Source organism: Simochromis diagramma, unplaced genomic scaffold (assembly GCF_900408965.1).
Source record: "Simochromis diagramma unplaced genomic scaffold, fSimDia1.1 OVJJ01000463.1, whole genome shotgun sequence".
In the NCBI taxonomy this organism is placed as follows: domain Eukaryota; kingdom Metazoa; phylum Chordata; class Actinopteri; order Cichliformes; family Cichlidae; genus Simochromis; species Simochromis diagramma.
This window is the reverse complement of record NW_024386941.1, coordinates 1,326,252-1,349,720: the sequence shown is the minus strand read 5'-3', so window position 1 is coordinate 1,349,720 and position 23,469 is coordinate 1,326,252. Positions and strand designations below refer to the sequence as shown.

At 38.8% G+C, this 23,469-nt stretch overlaps 1 protein-coding gene across 1 annotated transcript in view; it reads left to right on the top strand.

The window, feature by feature from the left end:
• Window positions 1-5,393: 5,393 nt before the first annotated feature.
• The window catches only part of gpr4 (G protein-coupled receptor 4), a 51,431-nt gene continuing 33,355 nt past the window's right edge, over window positions 5,394-23,469 (top strand). The window contains exon 1 of the mRNA XM_040037495.1: window positions 5,394-5,627. The gene's annotated coding sequence lies outside the window, so the exon portion shown is untranslated. The remainder of the gene's footprint in view (window positions 5,628-23,469) is intronic.

The window sequence follows — 23,469 nt, the reverse complement described above, 5'->3', positions numbered from 1 at the left end:
TGAGGTTTGGTCTCTTTACAGCATCCTGCCATGCGATTGCATTTGTCCCTAACCATCGGGAACCCTCATGTTAACTTTTATTGTGTGGAAAAAGTTAGCATTAATCCTCCAGCTTCACTGTGTTTATGTTATGCTAACATAGCTGTGTTGCTAGCGATCACGTAGGATAACGTTATATAGCAGCTAGCACAACTTCAGTAACCCTACAAAAGTCACTGCTGTTTAGTTTTCTGTCTTCATTCATGTTAGAAGTAGAGATAGCAGAGATGTACGTTTTATTTTTTTCAGAAATCTCTCAGTCAGAACATGCTATATCATGTTTAGGTGGAAACTAGCGAGCTAACTTCCAGCTTACTTCTAACTCCGTTAAATTTAATAAATTCTGTTTTCATGGATACCTGGATGTTAAACACAATTGTTACACCTGGTAAAGCAGCAATGCTGATGATTTTATTAAGGATGAAAGAATTTAGACAGTTTTTAACTCTCAGTGATGCCACAGTGCTTGTTTGACTTTGGGACCTGAAGCGGACGGAGTTTTGGACCCGGATTACTCCGGGTCCGCGAGGCTCTTGACTACCGTAGCTGTAATGCTCCGACAATCCATGAAGCGGTGCGGCTTCATAGCTTACCAAAGTCGTACTAAAACATTTTTTGATCGATTTTTGAGTGCTGTGTACCACATAAAATCGGTTCGAGGTCAGTAAGCACAACCAGAATTCATACATAAAGCGCACCGGATTATAAGGCGCACTGTCGATTTTTGAGAAAATTAAAGGATTTTAGGTGCGCCTTATAGTGCGGAAAATACATTATTTAAAATTGTTACTTCTAAAATTGTTACAATTTTCAGCCCCTGCTAATGTGATTAATAACACTTTTAACATTACAAACTGGAAGAAGACTGGAACGAAGGTTGTTGAAAATAACCCTCTACACCTGGGTAGATAATATTGCCGTCAACAGTTTATGTAAATGTTTATTAGAAATGTTTATTATTTATATAATAAACTATGACTATTACAATGCTTGTGCAAAAGCTGACTTATTTAGTATGCTGTTTATACTGTATTTATACAAGACAGTATTCAGTTGGTATAAAGGCTGAATTCAGTGAATGAAGCTAAGCATCATCACCTTAAATTCAAATTAATCGCTGCTGGATTTACCCTAACACTGACCATGAACACCACAGCTGCTCAACAGAATGGCTGTGGTTCAGGAGTTAGAGCTGGCCATCTACCAATCAGAAGGCTGGGCAAGATACTAATCCTCCAGGTTGTTCTCCGATGAATCCATCAGAGTGTGAATGGGTGAATGAGGCAAGTTGTATGAAGTACTTTGAGTACTCAGAGTAGAAAAGCAATGTATAAGAACAAGTCCATTTACCATTTACCAGTCAAATGCAGTGCATTTCTCTAAATTAGCCACAGTACAGCACTAAACTGTATTCTGATGCAACCTTTGAATAACACAAAGTTCATATACCTTAGTTTGTTTTGCAGGATGTTTCACTAATCTTTGATTTAAAGAACTGGGATATTACATGTAAGCTTTAAATTTCCTCTAAGCAGTCCCTACCTTTAAATATAACTGCTCGTGTCCAGTCTTTCTTACATCTTTCTCCCTCTCTGAGTGAAGTTAGCTCTCTTAGCTAGCAGATACACTGTGAGGTTTGATGTTGATGTTTGAAGGCAAACAGTGAATAATAATATCTTCCCTCAGCTTAACTATAAGTTCTTTTTTTTTGGTGCTTGAACTTTACAGAATGTTTTTTCATTTCACCAATTTTCCCTGTAACCAAATATAATTTTTGCCTTTTCGATGCATTCAATATTTTAAAAATCTGTGATTGCATTTTGTTGTCTTCTGACTTTGGAGCGAGCGTGTACACTGCTTCATTATACTTAAGTAGATAAACAAAGATGTTATAAAGGTCTGGGAGCATCTTGCAATGTTTATAGCAACAGATAACGGGAAAAACAGTGCGATCAACCATGTAAATAAACAGAGTTGACTGGTGGGAGACGTTTTACATCTTCACAAGAAATTAGATTGTATGTCTTACACCGAAAGTCAAAGTTGTGCTTTTAGTGTTTTAAGTCACCTTTCCCTAATGAATATAATTCCGATGCATGATGCTTATTAGCACCTGTAATCTTTTATATGAAACCCACACAAAGAGCTTTAGAGTCTATTTAAAATTTTAATTGCTTATTTGTGCAAAGTTAAATCAGCTGCACCAATCAAAGGGTGGCATGTTTTATCTTTTATTTACTCTTGCCCGATAAGTCAATTGAACCAGAAATGAGGCCATGTTTCCAGAAAACAGTTCAATCCCAAATGATTTACTTTTTGACAGCAGTTAGATGTCATTAATTTTCTCACCATGCGGTACATCATTTCTCATAAAGATTCAAAATACTCTAAAGAGTTCCCCACAGGAAATCATTTTAGTACTGAAGCACCAGATTATTCCTGTTTACACCTTTACAGGGTTAGAATAACAAGAATGCCCTCCACCGTGTTCGTGGTGTTTCACCCAAAAAGTAGATTTGATGTTGACACGCTTGATAAGCATTTGACAGGCACTGCAGAAGGAGTGAGGGTGCACAGAGACATCCTCCCACATCTTTCACACATGTTAATCATCAAACACAAAATACATGGAAGCCCACGTAGCAACGCACAGACATCAGTTTGTGATTTCCCACAGAAACAACACCATCGTCCCCCATCTCCAGACTGTAGAAGCGACACGAAAGTGCCTGTTATGTGTCCAGAGAACAGTCCTGTTATTGCACAAAATGACAGAGCCTGCAGTAAAAATTTCCTACCTCCACACACACACAAATAAAAGCTTCTGTGACTGTAACATAAAATAAACTGAGGATCACCAGCGCTCTTCATAAAATCGTCTCTTTGTAAAAAACTTGTAAACAAGAACAAGAACAGTGCTTCAGTCTTGTTCAGCACAAACCTTAAACAGATGCAAGAACAATCACAGCAGCACTCCGTCAGACCTGCATGGTGGTTTGGCTAGATGAAAGCCACTCTTGAGTAAATGACATATGACAGCCCACTTGGAGATTGCCGAAAGTAACTCAAGAGGCATGAAGACAAAAGATTCTCTGTTATAATGAGCCAATAAAAAAAGCAGCTTTTCTTTAAGCAGAACTCCAAAAAGCTGTCTGATACAGACTCCTGCAGTGAATCTTTGTAGAGCACTAATTGGGAGTTTATGGATCGGCAGGAAATCTACCATGTAGCTTCTCTGAAACCCCACGCCGTAACCTGACGTGCATCTCCCTACAAATTTAATTACACGTCATATTAATGCAGTCTGCATCTAATGCGATTGGTCTGTTCAGTGTTGTCAATTTGTCCTGTGTGTTTCTAGTGCTGCAGTTTTTGAAGTTATCAGTGACGGTAACAATCATCATCTCACTATAGGAATATTAATCATAGCATCAGTGTAAGGACTCACAAATGCCAGCATATTACTGCAGAAACTATCAGAATACACAAATGTGATTGGCCCCGAAAACCCCCCCAAAACTGACCACAACAAAGAGCCGGGATCGAGAGGGGAAAAAGTCCCGGCTTTTTATCCCACGTAAACAGCTGACGTCGTAGCATTTATGCTTGTGTTGGTGCATTTTGTTTTAATTACCTTGTGGTCACGTCCAGGTGTTTTTATGTGTCCCACAAGACACAGGAGAAAAAAAATAAAACTTTTTTTCCCCTTGGAGTGGAGTGGATGCCCACTCTTTGTTGTGGTCAGTTTGTTTTGGGGGGCTGCAGACGCAGACATTTTTGTGCATTCTCTCACATCCATTCCGGTAGATTTATCAATCTCCTTCCAGGAATATGCTGAGATTTGTGAGCCCTGATCGAGACTATTTAATGGAGCTGTCAGTAAAACACATATAAGAGTTTCAGCCAAAATGACAAACTGACGCATTCACGACAATTCTCAATGGTTTGACATTTTGAATGTATCGTATCAAATTGTATTGCATTGTATGGTATTGTGTGGTATCATATCATCATATCCTAGTCTATGACATGACATCATATTTTATCACATTAGGTCATATTGCACTGTATACTATAGTATGATATGTTGTCACATGACATCGCATCATATTTCATTCTGTTACATGGTAATGTGTCTCATTGTGAGGCATCTTACAGTATTGCACTATATTATCTCATATTGTTTCACATTGCATCATATCATGTGAAGGATCTGTGGCAGACAGGTGTGCCAAACTGGCAAGTGAGATTTTTTTTCTTTTTTTACTCCAAGATCCTTTGAATTGAAGATCATTTAACTGGATTTCATGAGTGGGACAACACCGCACACATTCTCTGTCTATATATGAGCCCCCTGCACTGCTAGCTGTTTGTTTTCGTTTTATGCCCCATCCCAGCCCCCTTTTCCAATTCATTCACCTCTCATTAGTGCATGGGGATCTGCAGTCCTCAAGGCATTCACACTATTGAGATCCTGTTTCTCTTTAAACTTTATTCTACCTTATTCTAGTTGCTCCGACCTTTGCTGGTTAACTACTCCCTCAGTTTTCAGCCGATTTCCACCATTTAAACTTTAATCTGTTCTGCTCCATGCTAATGCCAGCTATATCTTTTGGTGCTCATACCTTTCATACTTTTTGAGATATTAAGCTTTTTATGCCATTTTTTGGCAAATCCCGCTTATGACAAAAAACATTTCAGTAAACAGTTCAACTTTTTAAACTCTTTTCAACACAAATTTCAGCTTTTTCACCTCTTTTCAGCAGAATTTTCCATTTTTCAATACTTTTCAGCACAAATTCCTGCTTCTTTAGCTGTTTTCACTGCAAACTTCAGCTTCTTCACCTCTTTTCAGCAGAATTTTCCATTTTTCATTACTTTTCAGCACAAATTCCTGCTTCTTTAGCTGTTTTCACTGCAAATTTCAGCTTTTTCACCTCTTTTCAGCAGAATTTTCCATTTTTCAATACTTTTCAGCACAAATTCCTGCTTCTTTAGCTGTTTTCACTGCAAACTTCAGCTTCTTCACCTCTTTTCAGCAGAAATTCTGCTAATTCACGTCTTTCTTTCTTGACTCTCTTCAGTGTAGTCTTTCAAATAAAGAAGTTTTCAGCAGAGTTCAGCTTCTACACAGTGTTTTCAGCGGAGTTCTCCTTCTGCTGTCTTCAGATTCCACTACACAGCATTCACACTGCATTTTCTAAATTATATTTTGCTCGATAATATTACTTATTTAAATGTTTCATGTAATAAAGGCGCATTGAAGCGACGTAACAGAGTACAAGAAGAGAGGGAGGGAGGCAGGGAGGCGGAACTTAGAGTCTCACTTAGTGACGGTTACTCTCTCTCTGGCTCACTCTCTCCCTCACACTCCGTCTGTGTGTGCATGTGTGTGTTTGGCTGTGTGTGTGTGTCTCAGTCTGCCGGCTGTTGTCGCTGTGCTCACACTGTTTGGTACTTTCACAGCCACTGTACCATCTGTCCGAGCATTTTTCGCGGAGGTTGAATGAAATTAAACGACTTTTCGTCCCCCTATCTGGATAGTCTCCTTTTTTGGGAACTGACTCCAAGACTCCAGGAACCTAAACGTGAGTACAGCATCGCATCGTTTAATGACAAGCGTCTTTACCGCTGTATTTGCGCTTTGCTTTAAATGCAAGTGAAACTGTCTTCTGCAACAGAAAACTAGAACTGAGCTCGGTCGTTGAGGATTTTTCCTGATAGATCATTAGATCACCGTTTTCACATCCTGTAACACAGACATCGCGACAAAGTTTAGCGTCTGCATTAAATACTGATATAAAAAACTAGAATTCTTGATGCACAGAAATAAAAAAAGGGGAGATTTTACTATTCATATTCACGGTTTTTGCCGTTTCCTTTTTATTGTCAACTTCCCAACATCCCATCCACTCTGGGTGTTATTTTTTGTGATCCCATTAACCTGTAGCAGCGGGAAATCAGCTGAGCTGGCACCACTGACATTGCGGTACAGCAGGCACTAGTGTCCCTGCCACAGCTCCAGGGGTAATGAGTGCAGACAATTAATAAATTATCAGATTGAACGATTAAATCGGCTGCTTGTGTCACTGAATCCCTCCAGCTCCATATTACTCTGGGAGCGACCATGCACTGTTTGTGATGTTGCAGAACCAGCTTGGGCACTGTCAAGACCCGTTCTGAGTGCAGTTTATTGTGTGCTGAAGCAGACTGGGAGCGTTCTGTAATGAGTTTGTGAACTTTAAAGGGGGATGCCTGTACTAGTAAAGCCCGTAGCTCATTTATCACCCCTAGCAGAAAATGTCTCAGTTGTGCATAAATGAATAATAATATTGTCCTTTTTCACTTTAAAAAGGACAATGGAGAGTGTGCATTAGTTAGTATTACAGTACCAAAGTCTGCTGTTCAAATGACAAATATCACACAGAGGTTACATCTAATGCAAACAGACTGCTTCTAGCAGAGAAAACAGTAGATTGGTCCTTAATTCATGCATTCTTCGGCCTACTTAGGATCTTTACTTTAAAGGAAAAAAGTGTGTTGAGGCGACTACTGTGTTATATAAATAAACTTGAATTAAACCCAATTGAATCTGTCACATGCAGATGATAACAAAAGAAAATAAAACACAAGTGTCAGAGTCAGAGGTGATCTGAGTACAGCGTGCTGTAGGTTCACCTTTGAGTGTTGTGTGTGTCAGTCTGAAATTCACTGCTTGTAATTCTTATCATTTAAAAGAAGAATTTGAGGAACAAGAAGCTATGAAAACTATGAGGATGAATGACCAATGATGAATTATTGATTTATGCTAAGCGTGATGAATGAGCTTCACATGCGGATGTGATTTTCTCGCTCTCAGTTCCTGAAAGGTATCAATACTTTGTTTTTAATTGAACATTTCGAGATCGATTATATACATTTACAAAAATATCTGTGTATGAAAATCTACAATGACTTCTGCACTTTCATTAGACACTCGAGCAGCTGAGCCACCTCAGGCAGGGAGAGGGAGAGAGAGACACAGGGACAGCGATCTCGGAGAAAATGTCATGCTTCACTAGGATGCGGGGAGATGTTTCGATGGACCTTAATGGTCTTTTTTAGTCGAAAATCGAAACCATGAATCCTCTCTTCCTCCTGAAGAATTCCCGTTTTCTACTTCTACAGTTGTAATGTTAAAATCAATAGGATCTCATCTTCTTCTCCCCTGTGTCTGCACCGCCCCCCCCCTCCCCTGTTTTCTCTTTCCTCGGTGAAGATGGATACAGTCAGTCTGTCCCTCTCTTTCACGTATTTCATCTTTCCCTCTTTTTCCTTTCCTGATTTCCTGCTTCACTGGCTCATTAACCTAAAGTGTATTACAAAGCAGTGAGGGGGAAATTACATTTATTTTTAAATGATCCATTAAATTTAAATGCAATTCTCCCTCATTTCTGTATTGGTGCATGATTTAAAACATTGCAAGTAAACATCCCCTCCTCATTCTTGACCCCTGTCACCTCACCGGAAAGATAATCTGTGCAGGTTTAGCTCCGACCTTCAAGGCAGATGGATGACTGTGGTTAGCCGAGCGCCAGCTTTACTTACCTGAAGTTCCTTTTTCCACCACTTCACGCCCTCTCCTTTCACCCTTAGTCCAGATGAATCTCTCCTCTCCTTCCTTCTTCAAGGTTTCCCTTAGAAGTCAGATTTTGATGTGACCTTTAAAAAACCCTGAACACTGAACAAAAACCCACTTACATCTGACTTTTGTCTTCAGTGTGAAATTGTATAATAGGGATTCAGTCCGGGTCAAATGACTCTGCAGCTGTCACAGTTATTAGCGGTTCCAGCTCAGATCAGCAATGATAGAAACATGACACCCAGGTTTTGACCCCCTTTTCACGCTGTGATGGGCGTTTGTGTTGTCATTCTGTCTTAACTTATCCAACTCTGTCATCTCAGCCCCAAATTCCATCAGTCTCCATTAAAGCAGCAAACTAACATTGTTTAGTCAGCGCTGAAGCTGAAGAGACTAAAGTAAAAAAACACCAAAAACGTAACCACAGTAACACTATCAGTGGACTCTATGTGGCTCAGTAGAGTTTACTGATCTTATTTTCAGTTTTTTTTGTGAGGTTAAAACACAGCTGAAAAACAACCGTCTAACTCATCTTGTGAATATCTTTTACAAATTTAAAAAAAAAAGCATATATGGCACACCTGTCAGTGCACGTGTGCCATAGTTTTTATGATTGCCAACAATATTTAGTTCACTGGATGGATTAAGATTGGCACAAACACAGTGTTTGGTGCTTTTAGGGTTTAGAGTATGGGCTATTCTTCACTTTTCCAACAACTCTAGCAAGTCACAGCTTTCACTCATCCTGTGTAAAATGTCAAAAGAGGATTAAGAAAATTGGATTAAGAAATGTGATTCAAGTAAAGGTGATGTGGGACGAAGAGCTGAGAAATGAGTAGACAGGACAGAGTTTTTAAAGGACAGGAGAAACAAAACTGAGATTAAAGTAGGTGAGGTCAAAGGGAGTGGAAAGTGGAAGATGGATGTTAGGATGAGGACTGGAGGATAAAAAAAGAACTTCAGAGGTGGGTTAATGTGAACGAGATAGCAGTGAAGGTGTAATTGGTCTCCAGAGGAGCTCTGATAAGCAGCACTTAAGAGCCTTTGTGGTTAAGTAATCACTGTGATTAACGGCTACAGCGCTGGAGAACGACACTAACAAGTAGCCTGACTGTAGGATCGCCACCCACCGTGGTACATTATCACATTATATTGAAACATAACAGTGTTGTGGTGTGGTTTCCTCTCCAGTTTTTTGCAATTTTCTGAAAAGACTTAGACTTCAGATCCTCACTTCAGATCCTGCGTGGATCTGAAGTGAGGATTTAAATGCAGCTTTACATCAGAACTCCTATTTATCTGAGTTTGTGGATCGTCACAGAATTGCTTGGTCATTGCTTCACACTTCATTTTATATTTGCATATTATGTGTTAACTATCTTGGTACAACATCTTCTCTGGTTCCTTTGGCCCCACGCTTACTGCTTTTTCACACATGCACAGAGGAGGAAGTTTGTTCTGCTCCACCAGCATTTGACAACATTTGTCTGCAGTGCTTGTGTGGCAGATTAGAAGTGTGTTTCCATGCAGTGCCATTATCCTGTGAATAGCTTTTAGCGCATCCAACTGAACAACTACCCACCATTATGGGCCAGTTATGTGTTGGTTGTTTTTACAAATAGGGTAAAATTAACTGGCAGGCAGTGGAATAAAGCCTTACTTTATTCCTCTAATGGTGGGCGTTTCCTTTAATGATACAACATCACATGAAAACTGTTAATAGAGTCAGTGTGCAGCTGACATACTAAAACGAGGTAAAAGATGTGTCTTGCTATTTAGAAATCAGAAAGGTCAAGATTTTTTACCCTCTACTAATGTCACGGTCCTGTGTCGGTGACCCAGTGTTTTGTGTTATTGTTAATCTTAGATTTCATCATGGTTCATCATTTTTATTTATGGTTCAGTATTTCTAGCTCTAGAGTTCTTCTTTGTTTTGTGATTTCTAGTTCCTGGGTTTTGTTCCTGTGGCCCTCATGTTTAGTGCAGGTTTAGTTCTGTCTTCGTGTTTATTTTCTTGCTCCCCGGTCAGTCGTGTGTCATGTCGGAGTTTGTCACTCATGTCTCTGTGCTCCGTGTTCAATCTGTTGAGTGTCAGGTTCATGCCTGTCGTGTGTTTCCTGTTTTATTTTGATAGTCCCTGTCCTGTGTGCAGTGTGCCTGGTTTTGCTTCCCTTGTCTCGTTGGGTCTGATTTGTCCCAGTTGTGTTACCACCTGTTCCTCATCCTCTCGTTGCCCTCATCATGTTGTGTTTTTCCTCTGTGCTTCTGGTAACGTTCTGATTCTCTGTTTCCTGGTTTTGTTTTCTAGTTTCTCAGTTTTCCAGTTTAAGTTTTGTGTTTCTAGTTTAGCTTTGAATGTTCTCCTGCAAGAAAGCTGCTGCTTTTAGTTAATTATTCTCTCTCCGAGTCCTGTGTTGAGGTCCTCGACACAGCAAACCCTGACAATTAACCTGATTTTTTATGTAGGCTTATATATTGATGCTGATGATCTAGTTATTGAATCGGGGGAATGTGTGCATGCAAAGTTTTACAGTGTTTATGTGCTTTGTGAGTGAGAGTTGGGCAGGATGGCTTTTATACTATGTTTACATCAACCAAGGAGGCGATGTTTCTGGTAGCGTTTGTGTATATGCTTGTCGTCATGTTTGTAAACACGATAGCTTTGAATAAATCAATGTTAACAGTCCATTAAAATTCGGCTGACGTCCACCAAGATATTCTGATTTATTGGTTGAAAATTGACAAAAAGCCTTATAACTTAGAGACTATGTTTCTTACAAGTGTGGTGTGCATTGTCAACACATTGAAAGGACTGTATAAAGATTTAAAATGTGTCACATGTGACCTCTGACCTCTCCTTCAAGGCCAATATCTTTAAAGAAAGTCTTGCCAAGAGAAAATGACTGAGCTGCCTGTTAGTTAAAAATGTTCTGAATATATTATATAATAAACACAATCAATACAGATGATCTATTACCTACTCTACATAATGTTTGTGTAATCAAAATAAATGTGTCATGCTAGGCTAAAGTAAATACTGCCCAGAGAGTGAGCTCTCTTGCACTCTCTCTTACGCTAATACTTGGATATGTTTGTATTTTATGCCTTTGTTAGCTGTTTTAATGCTCCGTGTATCTGCCCATGGTGTGCAGATGCAATTCAGGAAGTAGCCAAGTTGGTTACACAGCATCTTTTCTCCCATGAGATCAATTTTTGTGCCTGTTCCCTGACAAAGAATAAAACTACAACTAAAGTATAAGTGATGCATTTTGTGCTGTTTGATCAACACTTAAACCAACATTATTATACAGACAATCAACAACTTTTTAGAATACAGACAATAACATGTGAGTTTGTTTACTGGCCACGATGTACAGACTGAACATTTTCGGTAGATAGATAGCAACCTGTGGGTTCACAGCGTGCCTAATTGGACGATTGTTCTGGAGATGGCATGTGCCACAGTCCTGGTTTTTAATTAGGGGGGTGACTCATACACGAGTGTGCGTAGTAGTGCTTTGTGTCACACCTATAAATCCACCCACTCTCACCCACGCTGAGACTGGTCCGGTGCCACGTGTAGCTACTTGTTTAATTGGAAGTCCCTGTGCAGAGTTTTGTTTTTGGCCAGTGCAATTTGCTGTGCTTGCTTTTGCTTTCCTGTAGTCAAGAGCTCATTTGCAGGAGCAACAACATCTATGACTAATTTATGCTTTGTTGGTTGTCAAGATAATTATTTGTCTGTTTTTTGCACAGCGTATCGGAAATATCAATATATCTTTAAGCAATAGAGGGTTTGTAACTTGCGTTAGTCATTTATTGAACAATATTTTAAATATTAGCTGGTCCAACATTAGTGGTTTGCCATTTTACTGCCTCATTACTTCATCAACTGAGTGAGATGAATTAGATGCAGCCTATTATTTTCTAATTATGAAGATAAGGGCAAAAAATGTAATAACCCTTAACATAATTAGATGTTGGACAAGAATTAATATGGTTATAAAGTTTTGTGTTAGTTACAGAATTTCATTGTTTTGGAAATCTATGCAGCAACAACAACAACAACAACAAAAAGACAAAGGAAAACGAGATAAAACTTTATTTGCCGTTCTTATTCGTGCTGTCTTGTTCCTTTAAACCCTGTTTGTGGTGAGACTGGTCTTGCCCTGGGAAAATATGAATAACTCGAATAACCACTGAAGTTAAACCTTGTGTGACTGGCCTGGTGTGTTTTCAGTTGCTTTAAGAACAGTACCAGGGAATATTGCATGACTTGCATCTGCATAACAAAACATTTGTTGTTAGAAGGTGGTTAAGTGAGGAATCCATGTTGTATGAATAAAAATGCAGTTTTCCCATGCACCGCAGTTGAAATCCGCACAAATGAGACTTATTATAGGCCCTATAGTGTTCGTATTTTTTACATTATAAATTCAGATCCCCACTTTTTCCACACTAAACTCTGGTTATGGTTGATGCAATGGTCACTGCTTGTATGACTTGTGAAATCAACACAGTGTCACAACTCACAAGTACAGTCTTTTTGGAAACAAGAAGTGTTTCATAGCGTTTTTAGTACTCTGTAGAGTACCTAATCTTTTCCATGTGTTGCAATAATTTCCATTTGTGCCATTTGGCAATCATTTTGGGTCCCTGCATTTATAAATTGCAGAGACAGACCAGCTTGCAAACCCATCCCTTGTGCAGGTTACAAAAATTTGAACACATAGAGCAAACAAAAAAACAAACAAACAAAAAGGCAAGAATAACAACACAACACTCTGACATAGCTAGTTTGAAAAACCTGTTCGGGAAGGCCAATGTTTGAGTAATGATAACTTACCCATAACCCTAACCCCTAACGCTAACCGTGCATTGGGTAAACAAATTGGATAAATAAATACATTTTCAAGGCCTCATACAATTTCATGTTTGTCTGGCCAAACAATGACCAGCAGGCCATCAGGGCAATGCTTTGGCCAGTCAAAAGTCCAGAGAGTGCTGTTGCAGTTATAGAAGAACATGCTGTTATTTAAACTTTTCAAAGATGAAAATAATTTTTAGGCCTTAAAATGCATTATTACTATTTAGACTGGATTTCCTGGTTCCTGTTACATTTCATCAGAAGCTACTGGCATCTCAGATAACCTCAAGCTGTCTTTAGTATCTCTCCTGATTTGCTTTGTGAATAAATGCTGTTTGCTTTCGCTTTAGCTGCTTGGTTAGGGTTTGGGAAAGATCAGGGTTTGGCTTTTTTTTATTCTGCATGTTTAAAAGTGATGCTAGCTTCTACATTACAGACCAAAAGGAACTAAGGGATACATAGTGTACATAAGTGATAAGAATGGGATTAGACCTGTGTTACAGCACTGATGTTAAAGGACACACTGTGGATATCTCTGACATGCAAAGGGTTTTAGCAGAATGGCAGTGTCTTGACTGTTGTGCAAATGATAATAATTTTATCTGCCAGCACCTCAAACAAAAGACCACCACACACAAACCACTGTCCTGTTTAAAATTGTGTTGTGTTTTGTGGTGTTGTGTTGTGTCTCCAGCCACTTCCACTAAGTGAGGTTGTTCCTGATCACGTGTTACTGAGTGGCAGTTCAAGTTTGTGGCTCCTTTTTTTTTTAAATGGAAAAAAAGACACCCTGGCATGTACATATTTTGAAGGCCTTCCTGGAACATTGCTGTGTGAGTTTAGTAACGTAATGCAATGGAGCGTATCTCTGTGTGTCGACCGAGAGGGAAATTTAAACAGGAGAGGACGAAGGGAAACGAAGGAGGGACACACAGACACAGAGTTTAAATGTGTGTTTGTGTCTGACGACACTTGTAAAGGAACCAGGTTGTGCTGAGGTCACTGCTGTCTGTCAGTAAACACTGTTAGCCCTGTTAGGCAGACACACACACACCTTCACACACATACTAATGTTTCCACTGAGGAGACAGCAGCACCTGTGGCAACCATTAGAGCAGTTTCAGATGGTCGATAACCATCTAACCATCACTCCGTTTTTTCCCCCATTAAATGTTGAGCTCTCTATCCACTTCTACAATATCAATGCCACCTCTATTTCTCCTCCATTGTGTTTATCTCCTTTTTTCCTCTCAGGTTAACTTTTTCCGCTCTTTCTTCTTGTTCATCTTCAGTCTCCTGCATCTCTTCTATCGCTCTATCTCTATCGTTTGTCCGGATAACATTACCAAAAACTCCTTTTCTAACCATTTAGCCGTACACACTTTCTATCTCTCATAGTATCTCTTTATCTTTTTCCACTTCTCCTGTCTCCTCTTCCAGTTTATTCATCTATTTGTCTTTCATTTTCTGTTCATCAATAGTTTTCTTCTTACCCATTCTTCTACTTTGTCTTCATGTTTCTTAATTTCAGTAACTCATATGATCCTGACTTAGACAATCTGATGATGTCAGAAAAATTAAAGTGCAGGAAAGGAGAAGCTATCCCTCTCTGAGTCACTTTGTTTCTTTCTCATTTTCCCCTGTCTCTCCAAGGTTCCTCATCAGGTCTGTGGCTATTGATTGTTTTAATAATAGATTACCAAAGATGATCAGATGAAACTCTAATGATACCTGAGGAAAGAAAGTAGACTGTAGCCAGTTTACAAAAACAGAAAGAGGCCCAGAGATCAAAATAGAAGACATAATGGATGAATGATGTGCCTATATGGACAGGTTTAGGTTTAGGTTTATATTTTGTGGGAGGAAGGCTCGTGCATGAGCATGCTCTCATTTTGTTATACAATATGAATGCTGAATGCAGGTGCATTCAATACTTTGATTTTAAATGTTTAGTTAATAGTGTATTTTTTAATATATAAATTGAACAAAATTTTGCATTGATTAGTATCTGAGAATTGATTTTTGGCAACCCTAATTGTTACAACTCTAGGAGGTTTCGCGTTGTGTAGGTGTGTCCCGAGGAGCCAGTGGACAGCTGGCTTCATGCAGCAATCAGCCACACAGCAGTATATAACCTTGTGAAGAGCTTCTCAGTCAGTGTTCGGACTAGTCTTGGCTGGTGATGTTTAGTGGCATATTCTGCTTATTTTTACTAAGCTTGGAGGTTTCTTTGGGCTGCTAGTGAGTAGCAGGTATTTGCTGGCAGCAGAAGCATACCTTTTAATTTGGTTAACCATCTCTTTTGCCTATCGTTAGGATATTTTAGTTTGTAGATGGCTTTTGTTTAGTGGTGTTCCCGTATCGTTATTCTTTTTAATAAAAATCTTAATTAAACAATTTGCTCTGTTTGGCTTCGTCTTTTCCTGATCATACCATTGTTCCTCCTCTCATCCCGTAGCTTTAGTCTTGAGGACAGAACAATAATGATCAATTACAGAGTGCTCACTTACTTGCTATCACTAGCTCTATTTCCAGAAACGCTCAGATCACAACTGATCTCAGAGCAATGAAAGCAATAGCTAGGAGTAGCTGTTCCAGCATTCTGGTCTCCAAACAGTTCCTGACAAAGACCAGGGATTCATTCACAATGTGCATGAAGGCAAGCAGAGAAACAACAGGCTACTCCAGCAACAAGATGGCAGATGCTTGTGTTAGATTTCACTGGATATAACACTACAAACAAGGCTTGCCTTGCTTGCCCTGTTGGAATACCATCCATTCTAAGCATCATAAAGGAGGATTATCGATGATATGTCTGCTGGCAAATGATTTGTCAATCACAAGAACGTGTGGTTCTTATAGAATGATTAACAGAACACAGCACTTTGACATAGCTAGTTTGAAAAACCTGTTCAGAAAGGCCAATGTTTGAGAAATGATAACTTAGCTGTAACCCTAACCCCTAACTCTAACCCTGCATTGGGTAAACAAAGGGCCAGCATGGGTAAATAAATACATTTTCAAGGCCAAATACAATTTCATGTTTGTCTGGCCAAACAATGACCATTGGGGCATCAGGGCAATGCTTTGGCCAGTCAGAAATCCTGAGAGTTTACCTTAGCAACTCCAGCAACAACATGGCAGATGCTTGTGTTAGATTTCACCGGATGTAACACAACAAGCAGGGCTTGCCTTGCTTGCCCTTTCGGAATACCATCCATTCTAAGCATCATAAAGGAGGATTATCGATGATATGTCTGCTGGCTAATGATTTGTCAAATCACAACAAGAACATGTGATGCCATAGTAAATGCACCCCTTTTCATTATATCTGGTTTAAAACACCAAGGTTATGATACAAAGACTTTATAAACCAGTGAGTGAAGTCATACTAGCTATTTCTATATGTATATCTTTTATATTGTCAGTGGATGGAGCTTTTAAGCTCAGGCTTTTATTGTAGTAAGAACCAAATCTGGGTAATCTTCATGAAGGGATCTTCAGTTATATTAATAACTTAAAGGTGGTTGTAAATTTATATAATAGTAAGTTACTTTTTACCCTTATGTCCCTATGCTTCATTATTGACTTGGTATAGACATCTTTCCCAGCGTTTCAGTTCATTTTTTAATTGACTCCAACCAACATATTGGCCGTCATTAGCTTTCTAGATATTTAGATATGACATTTATAACGGCCAGTAAGTGAAAATTTAAAAAGTAAGAAAGAGATTAGAGAAACACGTTTCAACCATGTTATGAGAGTTGATCCTGCGTTGTTTGTCCATCATTAAAAACTACGTGTTTAGAACAGTACAATAACAACAGTTAGCTGATCTGAGTCAGCTAGAGCATCAACAAGTAACTCACGACTTGTTGTAACTGTAAAACAAGTTTATTTTTAAACTGCACTTATATATTATTTAGTAAATAACCATACATGACATAAACCTTACGTCTTTGGCAGCAGGATGTCTAATTTTATGTCATGTACTTAGATCTGAGGGGAAAAAAAGCTTTTTAAGACTTCTACATATCACTCAACACCATGACCTTCAATAGAATTAACCAATCAGATGAGATGAGGCACAACAGGAAGTGCCTCAGGAAATAACCGCATCCTCGCAGCCCACCAATGTTGGCAAACACATAGATATCGAAACTAGTGTAGACCTTCACTGACATTACGCTTTCCCCAAACACTCGCTAAACAACTTTTAGCCAACTTCTATTAACCTATTTGAATATCAGTTTACCACTGTGACACAGGCCGATGTGTCTTCATTCTCTATGTCTAAAACCTTGGTCCTCGTAATATGCAAATGAAACAAAATCTTGATATAGTTTAAAGATTTAAAGTTGGCTGAATCTGTCGGGTAAAGTTTGGGATTTACAAAGTGTCTGGTTGATAATGCTTATTGCAAATAATTTATTTCTATATGCATATATTTATTAGTTTATGTCCTCTATATGACTTTATTTTAAAAGTTTTGTTTACATAGAGAGGCATGGCTTCCAAACTAAGGCCCCTTTGTGTGTGTGTGTGTGTGTGTGTCTGTGTATTGTAAGCCAGCCATATCTGTCATCACTCACATACTCACTCATTTACACACCCACACATACTCTCGACTCAACAGAAATTCAGACAGTCTTACATTTGTGAGTGTGTACTTGACAAACACACACACACACACACACATGTCTGCCTTGCTATCCTCGTGGGGACATCCCATTGACATAATGCTTTCCCTAGTCGCTTACCCTAACCCTAACCATCAAAAATAAATGCCTAACCCTAACCCTTACCCTAAATCTAACCATAACCTAATTGTAACTCTGACACTAAAACTACATTTTGAGCGTGAAAAATGCCTTCAACCCAGTACATACACACACACTCACACACACCAGGCCTCAGTGGGATTAGTCTGACAGGCTGCCTCAGAAATGAGTGCAGGTTTTCTGCAGCCTGTTATTAAAACTGCTGACACCTCCACATCCAGACCTCCACTGCAATATCATTTGTCTGAGGTGCACTGAGCAGTGAAGGACTTAGTTTACAAATCATCATGTCACACCAGCACAGTGCAAAACACTCCCAGCATACTGCAACATACTGCTGTGTAGAAAACAATGTGAATCTCATTATTAGGTGCCTGTTTCCATACTGTTGTGGCAGAAATGTTTTTTTACCAGTATAAAAGCACATCTGCTAATTCAGATGGCAGTTAATCAATGGAAATGTCTCTACAATTATCCCCGATGCATCTAAGTGTATGTGTGCCAGTGTGTCAGAAGTAACCATTGACACTGTTTTGTCTCAACACCAAAATAGTGTGAATGGTGCAAATAGCATTACTGAGGAGTTTCGATATCAATAAGCATGGGTATCATTAAAAGCCTTCTGATCCTGATTGATAAGCCGATAGACTACAAGTGTTCAGCCTTAGAGACACACGTAATTCATCTTACCTCATGTATTGGATGTAGTCTCATGTTAATTATTTGTGTATTCATGCAGACACACAAAACACTTACTGCATGTCTGAAAACAAATTAACAAGCTCTGGTCATCTGATCAAAGCCAAATTTGTCCAATAAGGCTCGATGCGGGAGGGATCACGGGAAAACATGGCACTTTTAATGAAGTCATTAATTTTCCCTGCAGGGTGTCAAGTCAAGCCTACGAAGGCTCTGACACATTGATAGCTACATGAGCACTCAAGCATGAAATGAATAGCCAAGATTAACTACCTGCAGCCTTCAACTTTCTCTCTGACTGCTTCAGGGTCTGGACTGCATTTCTTTTTACTAGTTTCTGCTTTTCTGCATTCCTGTCTCCTTCTTTTCCTCCTGAATGTGCACATTCAGTTCTTTTCCTCCTGCAAGGTGAGGATATTGAGCAAATGTGCCACATGTGCTAGTTGTATTGTCTATATTAAAACATTAGTAACTTAATGGTTTTGAGAAGTATTTCCCCTTAAAGCAATTTTGGGTGATCAGGTTTGTGCATCAAAAAGTTGGAAGCTTTGTGTTCTGTTTAGTTGAAAAAGAGGAATGTGGGAATATGTGATGTAATAAAGAAAAAATATCATAAACTATTTAGCCTAACCATTTTCGATGGGTTAATCTTGGTTATTGCCGATCCATCCATCTCAACCATGTTAAGGAACTTTGGAGCATGTCCTAGCTATCATAGGGTGAAAGTTTGTTGTCATTGTTGTCAAAAATGAATATTTCTCCTCTAGATGCACAAATTAAACACTTGCTCTACTAGATGTGTTGATTTCTCTTGAGTTATCTATGTTGGCATGATGTAATTCATAAATGCAAAACTTAAATTCCCCACTCAGTGTGTTGTGTTTGTGTATGGACAAATACAAACCCACTTTTATCAAGAGAGAGACATTTGGTTTCCTCCATGAGTCAATAAATCATCCAGATACACCAGGGCAGTTTTGCATTTGTAATACAACAAAGTTTACAAGTTCACTTTCTCATGGTGTGAACCAGAGAGCATTCTCTACCATGTTTGTCAAGTAGCATCGTACATTAGGCAGGATAGATGTCCTGTCTAAAAGTTTGTGTTTTTCAGCAGAATCTCAAACATTTTTTGGTTTCTAGTTGTTGTTCCACTTTAACAGAATCAACGAAGAAGCCTCACTTCACTACTAACTCCTACTTCCATTACAGGAAAAGTTTATGAAGGGTCAAATAAATGAGTCAGTGAAAGCACTAAGAGAAAATATGGAAAAGGTTTCTAGAGGATTGTTCTGTTTTTGTATCCAGTTCACCTTCGATGAATATCTCTTTGTTTGATTTTATAGCTCGGTGTTGCTGTAAACAGGCTGCTGGTCAGCAGAAGGCTGTGGATTGAGTTTTTAGGCTTCCTGGAGCCTCACATAGAAACAGGAAGTGAAACCTGTGGGTGCAGAACAAGTTCTGAGCTCTACATTAAAGAAAAAAACAAGTTTGTGTCAGTAGCTACGCCCCTTAATTCTTAGTTATTGAATAAGTGTGATATAAACATACTGTACATACAATAACAGTAATCGCATAGTGTAGAATCCTTTGACCAAAACCGAGAGATAATGCATGCTGTTATGGTAATGAGTTTGACTCTTAAACCATAATTTACAAAATGAACATCACACTGTACTTAATAAGACTTTAAACTAGCGATGGAGACTGTGGAGTCACCAGGAAAGGCTGGATCCATATTTCAGTATGGTTCATGAAGCCAAAGGGCTGGTTCCCCATAGACTGCATATATAGTGCTTTGAAGAAGAATTTGCCCCCTCCTCATTTTTTCTCTTTTTTGTGTACTTGTCTCATTTAAATGTTTTATATTATTAAACAAATTTTAATATTATTCAAACACAACACAAGTAAACATAAAATGTAATTTTTAAATGATGATTAGCTTTATTTAGGGAAAGAAAACTATTCAAACGAACAGTACCTTGCCCTACGTGAAAAAGTAATTCCACCTCTTGGTAAATCATAAACTCAAGCAAAGCAACATATCATAAACAATTGATCCAAAAAAACCTCAAACAACAGATGAACAGAGTTAATGGAATCTATCTTAAAAGGATTATAAAGTCATTGCTAAGGCTTGGGACTCCAGCAAACCACAATAAGAGTCAATATCCACAAATGGAGAAAAATTGCAACAGTGGTGATGCATCCCAGGAGTGGCCGGCATACCAAAATTACTCCCAGGAGTGCATTAACGACTCATCAAGGAGGTCACAAAAGAATCCAGAACAACATCTAATAAAATGCAGGCTTCACTTGCCTGAGTTAATGTCAATGTGACTGAACAATAAGAAAGAGGCTGGCCTAAACAAAAAGAAGAGTTCAAAGACCAAGAAGTAAACCAAGGTTCGTCTTATATTTGACAAAAAGCATCTCAATCATCACCAAGACTTCTGGGAAAATTTTGGGTGAAATGACAAGACAAAAGCGGAACTTTTTGGAAGGATTGGATCCCATTAATCTAGCATAAAAAAACCCACAGCATTTAATGGAAAGAAATACCATACCAACAAGTATGTTGTAAAGCCAGTTGAAATGCTTTGGCCCGACCTTAAACAGGCCATTCATACTCAAAAACCTTCTAATGTGGCTAAAAAACCCAAATTCTGCACTGAAAAGTGGATCCACATTCCTTCACAGAGATGTAAGAGGCTCATTGCCAGTTACCACTACTTGACGGTAGTTCCTACTGCTAAGGGTGGCACAAGCAGTTATTAGGTTTAGGGAGCAATTACTTTGTCACACACTTGTATTTACTTGGGCTATCTTATATTTGGGTTATCTAATATTAACATTTATTAAATCTTTTAAAACACATAAGTGGAACCTAAATCAGGAAATTGGCAAATACTTTGTCATAGCACTGTAAAAGATGGATGTAGCTATTGTGTCAACATTAGCGTTTTGTCCATGTTGGTTATTTTGCAGCCAAAATTGAGTAAATTTAGAGCTAAGGGTGGCGCGATATTGTGCTAGCTTATGCTAACATGCTTAGCTAACTATACAGGTGCAGTACACAGACAGACATACAGCACATATCTACCTTGTAATTAGTGTTAAATACAAAACTGTAGTACTATATAAGACTTAAATAATATCATTGAATTCACCAAATTTTAAGCACAAACTTCTTATACAGTGTTTGACTCAAATTATCGAAGTTGAGACCGAGGCCTAGCGGACAGCTACCAGCTACACCCCCTCTGTACCTCCAGCACACATGTCAGTGATAAAGCCCATACAGGGTTGTTACAATGGAGTAAACAATTCATAGCTATCAAAACCATTTATGTACTGGCCTGTATTTTTGTGTCTTTGGTAAGAACAAAACACGCAGCTTGTTCATGTCTTTTTAATTAGAGTCAGTTCAAACACTGCAGTTTGAAACATCACAGACTTGTGCTTCAGACACATGGAATGTTTCTTTCTCTGCTGTGAATACTTTGCTCTGTTTTTCTTTCATTCATTTAATCTTTGTTGTTCTTTTAACATCTGTGTGTAAGTGTTGTTGTTTTTTCTGCATACATAGAGAGGTATTCTTGTTTTACTTGACAATGCCTGTGAGAGAAATTGACAAAACTCACTGCCCTTCTGTTTCTTGCTCTCTCAAACACATTACATATGAGCATAGTTAACCAGGTGAGACGGCCACATGACGAGGAGCGTGGGCCCTCAGGCTTCAGTCTAATGACTCAGCACGGCAACTGATGACGGGCTAGAAGCTGTTATCATGTGGTTGTTCCTGGTTGTTGTTCTTTGCTGCTCTCAGTAGTGCTGTCATCTTATCTAACATGTATTGTGGTGACAGACGCCATGTTCAGAACGTGCCATAACAGCAGCACATCCTGTTCTGATTATTGTTTTCTCTCATAATGTAGTTGTGTTTGCTCATATGTAGTCGTTATGAGTCTCATTGATGATCTGTTGTGGAAAAAACTGACTCATTGAGAGTTTCATTTGTTTTTTTGTTGTTCCGGTTTCTATCAACAAGAGTCAGGATAGTAACATGTAGGATTATTAGGATTTCTTCCTCAGCATTGGCACTATGAATTGATTTTATTTTACATACTTTATAAACTACTTATTAGTTGCACAATGCAGGTAGAATTATTAGCACTATTGATTTATGTAGATGGAGGATACTTGTGTGGCTCTCACCACTAATTCCTACCAATGCAGTCCTCCTTCTGTTTATCCCAATTTGATGCATCGCTTCCTGTTGTAATAAATGTTTTATTTTTTTCCCAGAAAACAACTTTTTCACATAATAATTACTGTCTGCGTGGCTTCCTGATCACTGGGCCTCCTTCAAGAACCATACACACAATCAAATTCTTGATCTTCTACTTAGGTGAAAGTAATCCAGACTTGTTTTATCAATTATATACATAGATACACAGCAGTATGAGGAATATTTTAACTTAAATTTTCTTAACTGTTTAACTATTTTTGGAGGAGGACTAAAAGTTACACCAGTTGAGGTTAGGCAGGAGGCCTGGATATGTTGCCATTTCATCATAGGGCTAACACAGTGAGAAACAACCATTAAGACCTAGTACCAGTGTACTATCACTAATTAACCTTACATGTGTCACTGTAAGAAAAACCCAGAGCACCCAAAGGACATGCAAAATTCATTCAGCAGGGCCCGGGCTGGTGTCCAACCACATTCTTTTCACAGCGAAGCAATTGCTAACCATCCCACGACTCTGCTGTCCCACATTTAAGGGCCCATTACACCCGCAATTGTCGGCCTCAGAATGGCAGCGCATGCCAAAGTGACATTATATCTGATGGTGCAAGGTATACCTTGGTGTCATTTTGATACGTTGTGCACCTCCCAATTCTTGGAACCTTGTGTAGGTTCCACACCTCGTACGCCCTAGCTGAAGACACAAGTGTGCCACTGTTTCGATTTTTACTACAAAGATGTACTAGAGCAGACTCAGACTCCCAAATTATATGGATGATACTGCAACAGCATAAAAATATAAGACTTCCTGGGGAAATCTATTAAAAAAATCTATGCTTTCTACTCCTTTACCTTCACTGACAATTTGGAGAATACTGGACTGCACTGAATACCCATGCCCTCAGTGCTGGTATAAATGGTGACAGGGCTGTTTTTTGTGCCCAGTATGATTAATGTGGCAACTTTAATGAGCTTGTTAGGCTGTTATGCTTTAATCAAAGTGATTTTGCTTGAAATATAGTGCAAAAACAACTAAAATAAATTAAGTACATAAATAAAGCTCCCTTATTCACAGTTTTCGCAGAAAACTCTGCATATTTGATTTTGCAGATTTTGCAGGATGCCCTTCATGGTGCAAACCCAAAGGAGTTTCTGTCTCCCCCTGGGACTGATCAATTGATCACATAAACCAAATAACTGTAATGCAAAT